Below are 5,251 nucleotides of genomic sequence, written 5' to 3'. Positions count from 1 at the left end.
AAATAGCTCATGAAGATTAGACAACATCTTAACCCTTGTATGGTGTTCGGGTCTGTGAGACCCGTGTTCAGTTTTTTTCAAAAGAAAAATTAAACAATTAATTATTTTTTCACGTGTAAATGTGTTGTGTCTTTCCACTCACTCCACTTGATTATAACTGATTTATTTATAACATTTTATATAAAAGAAAAACGAGAAGCACATTAATTCATAAATGTGATCTAACAAAGGTAAAGGGAAAAAATTAACCATGTTTGCTGTTCATATGTCTTGTAATTGGGATGAAGTAAACATCTGTTGAGTAATTTAACATAAAATTGTTTGATAGTGTTAATTTGGAAAGCCAAAACTCTAGCGGGTCCACCAGACCCATGAACACTGGCTGAGTAACAAAAATACGAACACCACACAAGGGTTAAGCATGTGAGTCTGTTTATCATCTTGTCCAAGTCACTTAGTGTGATGCAAAGACCAGTGGACTCATAGTACATCAGTTACAAAATGATCAAATAATAGTAGAGAAATGTGTAGGAAAGGCAGCTTTAAGAACATGCTCTGCTGGATATGCAGCTCCACAGACATGCATTAAACCTGCCTAATAACACAAACACACATGCAATGAAGATCAGCTTGTTATCTCTCATCAGTGTTAAAATAGTGTCAATTTAGCAGACACTTGTTATCAAATACTGAATTTATCCAATGCAACAAATTGACTCTCTAGGTTGCAGGACAACAGTTTAACTTTTGTGGGAAAAAAGATTCTGGTTTGACCAACCAGTGATCAGACAATAAATTTAGTTGTTAATATAGTAAATTGGGAGATGCTTTCTGCTTGATTGATGCAGCACAAAGTAATTTACTGTATGAGGGAAATTCTATTTTTGTGATAACATTTTGAACATGCATTTCTGTTGTCCTGTCATCTTAGTGGGTTAATAGCTGATATGCAAATTAGTTGATCGTTCCTAGATTAATGAAAGGTGACTGAATTCTAGCACGAGTGAATGGGATGTTTGTTGTGTGTTGAGTGGAGACTGTAAAACACTGAGTTTCCTGTTTTGATGTGCGAGTGAATCCTGTACCTAGATACACAACTCTGAATACATAAGAACAAACTTCTTTTGTGAAGTGCATGACAACATGTCACATGTTTTATGATGAAGGGAAAAAGGAAAATTGAATAAAATAGATCTGTGGCCTAAATGAGTGAAAAGCACAGACCTGGGGATTAAACTCATAGCTAATATGACATTAGGGTTATATTGTGTGTTGTGCAGCTGATGGTTGGTTTGGAGTTAATCTAGCTGATGATTTTTCTTTTGTTGTGAAGTTGAGCCTGCCAATTAGTATGATGGTATGATAAACCATGCTAATGGTATGATTTACCCTCCTGAGATGAGGAGCTTGTGTCATGACTTAACAAGGCCTTTTTATTTTGATACTTTCACAGTGCACTGAAAGTTTTGTTTGATAATCTCTGTTATTTTTCATTTTTTGAACAGGCACTGATTTTGTTTGTCAATTTCTTTTCTTTAAGCAGATCTGTACGTCGGGAATTAAAAGCGCTATGCCGACATGTCGAGAAAACCGTTACAAGTGAGTTTCTCCACATTAAAATGGGCTCTGGAGACTGCCACTTATTTGGGACAATTAGAAAATGAGAGTGCCTTCCTAAAAAGGATTCGGCAAGGAAATCCGATCTAAAAGTTCTTCTTTTTCTTTTGAAATGACGTCATTTTGCTGAAAGTGGAAACTAAATGCGACGACAGGTTCCACTATCAGCAAAGAAAGAAAGAATGAATGAATGAATGAATGGAAATAAAAAACAAACTGACTGACTGGTAAAAGCTGACAAGACTTGACCACGACTCAAGGTTAACCTCCACCTAGACAGGACAAAGGGTGGAGGAATTTATGTGTTTTTTGTTACAGGAGCAGAAAGATGATAGCAACATTCGAGGTTGCATGATGGTTTAACCTTTGAAATGCCATTTTCTGTGTCTGTGCATCTACCAGGGGTGTTATTCACTACCTTGTGTTGCTTACAGAGGTAACTGTGACAAAGTATGCATACGCCTGCGCAGCGGTAACATTTATATTTTCTTTTCTACAGCATTGCAGTTTTTCATGTGTTTGATCATGTGATTTATAAGAGGATTAGTTAATGTTTTTCTACTACAGGATTTCTGGGTTTATGTGTGAAGGAAACTGTGTTTACAGGTTATGAGTTGGTGATGCTTTTACACTGTGTTTTTGGGAAAATGTGAAGGTTACTTTGATGATGTGAATAACATTCTTTCCACAGCTATGGATGGCTAACTTTATGGTCTTTTTATGGCACCTCTGGAACCTGTCGACCTGCGTTTGACCTGTGTCTGACCACCGTCTGACCACAGTCAATGTGTATTGCTAATGTTTGTTTTTCTAAGAATGCTTATTACTCTTATGATATAATTGTTTATAAGTGTGAAATTTGATTTCACTTCCAGATCTTGTTTTCCAGGCCATGATGGTGTGTATGCAGGCTCCTGGCGGAGCCAGTCTTTAAGCAAATTTAATATGCAAAACACACTAACATTTTTATTGCAGGATTATAGGTCCAGGGTGGTGCTGCTCCAGAGGAGGAGATGCCCTGATGTTACCTGGGATATGATCTAGCTAATCTTTTTCTTTAAGACAGGAATCTGATTTTGATGAGTTGACTCATGGGAGTGTCCATGTGTCAAGATGAGGGATCCAGGATTAATATGAAACAATGAATTAACATTAAATTTTGGAATTAATATTAAATTTTGTTTTATATGATTTTTGCAGCGATTTGTGTGATTAACAGTTCATTCAACGGGTATTAAACCTATGCAAGTGGTGCATCCATGTTCAGATGAGGCTTTGATGGCCTATAAGTGAAGTTCACTGAACTAAAGAATGTGGTTTGATGATTGTTGACATGCTCTCCAAATAGAAGTTTTTCCTCCTAGCAAGGAAATACAGGTGCAGCAGTAATCTCCTGAGAAATCTTCAGAGGCCCAGTGAGAAGCGTGAACCATTCCAGGCATAACTGACAGCCCAGGCAGTGGTTGAGGTCAAAGGTCGAGCTGGTTGGGGCCCATTATGAGATCAGACTTTGGAGCCACAGCAAGGACCATGAAACTGCGTTGGAATGAGAGCTGTGCCAGGGGGGATTTCCAGAGGCCAACAGAGGAGATTGTGGACAATGGACGGGCACCTGAAGGATGAGGGGAGCGTGCCAAGCTCAATCAACAGCGCAGAGGGAATCTAAGGATGTCATCATGATTCTGTGAAAGCACAGGAACCAGAAGCTATGGTGGTGATAACAGCAGTTTCCTATGAACATCACCTAATGCTGTGTCACTGTACTATGCATACGATGACACACTGAAGACTGCTGGGATCATAACAGCAGTAAGATAACTGGACCCAGCACCCTTTCCACAGAGAGGTTTTTCTGCAGAGGATGGACAGTAGAAGAGTCATAAGTATTCCTATCGCAGGATGAAGGCCTGAAGTGAGGTGATGGGGGTTGATAGAGGCCAATTCAAGTGCTTCTGACCATTTCAACTGCCTGCAAAATAGCAGAGAGACCCTCCTGGATATATCAGAGCCACTGCAAAAATGTTGAGGTCCCAGGAAACCCCGGCACCCCCAAGACAGCACAATAGAGAAATCTCACACTTGGTTGTTTCAGTGGTGAGGGGGGAGTGCTGATTGAGCCCCCGTAGGGTAAGCTCGCACTTCAACCTCCAGCCTCTGATCAACTCTAGGGCAACCAAGTGCGAGGCGTGACGGACCTGTGTGCAACCATGGGAAGGTGGACCCTCTTGGTTACCTTGACTACGACGCTCACCCATACAGAACCCCAGCTGACGCAAACAACAGCTGAACCAGGAGAAAGGCAGAAAAGATTGACACACGACAACTCTCACCTAAGAGACATGACGCAAGACCACATCCATCCGTGGATGAACAATGCCTGGTACCGTTATATTCACGACAGAACAAAAGCAGAATCGGCAAATACAGACTATTATGTCTGTTCCCATCTACCCAGCACGGCAACATACCCCACACTATATATGTTCCTGGACCAATTCCCAGGGAAGAACTACTCTATGATACTAGCAGAGAAAGGGGACTTTGTGTCCTCTTCAACAACACATGCTGCACTTACATAAAGAAGATGCACACTCATTAAACATGACTGACGCCCTGAATGCTTTGAGACAGATCCAGCAGGCCCAAAATCAGGACTATGTAAGTGATACAAGTGACTGGTTTTCTTGGCTCTACACCGACTCCTGGTTACAGGTGCTAAAAAGACTACTCATCGGAGTTGGGATATTTTTACTTTTATTTTGTGTCTTTGTAACGTGTATATTGCCATGTCTAAAACTCATGATTAACTACATAATATTTTCTACTGTTGCTGCATACATAGCCATGACAAGTGATAATGATAATGACCCCGACCTGTTGGAACATGAAGACTTTGTGTGATTAATGACGATGTGACTGAAAATGTACAACAAGATGTTACAAACTGGTATCTCACTTTTAGTTTTACTGACAACAGGAGGGAATGTCAATGGAAAATTGTATTTAGTAGTCAGTATAATCTTTTAGTGATATAAGTTTGCATATGGTAGAATATAGGGGTGCAACGATACACAAAATTCACGGTTCGATATTTTTTCGATACAAAATAAAATGTTCATGCCTTTTTAATTTGTCATTTATTAAAATTATAAATATATATTTTAACTCAAAAGTACAGTTTTTAAATTTAACCCTAACCCTTGTGCGTGTTTTTTATTTTGACAGCGAATGCGCACCTGCGGACCACTTATGTGCACCCCTGGTTATTTAGCTCATCATATCGCAGCCACAGAAATTATTTTGTCCATGAAACCATAAAGCTGCACTTTCTTTTTGCCTTATTTGTCATAACTTCTCCGTTTTGTGGTAAGCTTTTCTTTGGCTGTCACTTCTTCACCCTGACCTGTCTTATTTGGCTCAGCAGAACTGAAATATATATCCTGCTGCTTTTACACACGCACTCACATAAGCTCAGCGATTCTCTGCGCGATCAACCTCTCACATGTTTAAGCTGCGGGAGATTTCACTTGTCATGTTTGCATAGTAAGCTAACGATTAATAAGACGATGTCAGAGGAATTGGTGCGCAAATTATCATCACTCACCAATCAGTGCTGTCGCTCTCTATACACAGT

The sequence above is a fragment of the Copadichromis virginalis genome, linkage group LG3 (assembly GCF_057382275.1).
Source record: "Copadichromis virginalis isolate Kocher_CV1m ecotype Utaka linkage group LG3, C_Virginalis_male_GT1.1, whole genome shotgun sequence".
NCBI classification, from domain to species: Eukaryota; Metazoa; Chordata; class Actinopteri; order Cichliformes; family Cichlidae; genus Copadichromis; species Copadichromis virginalis.
Note: the sequence above shows the minus strand (reverse complement) of the source record.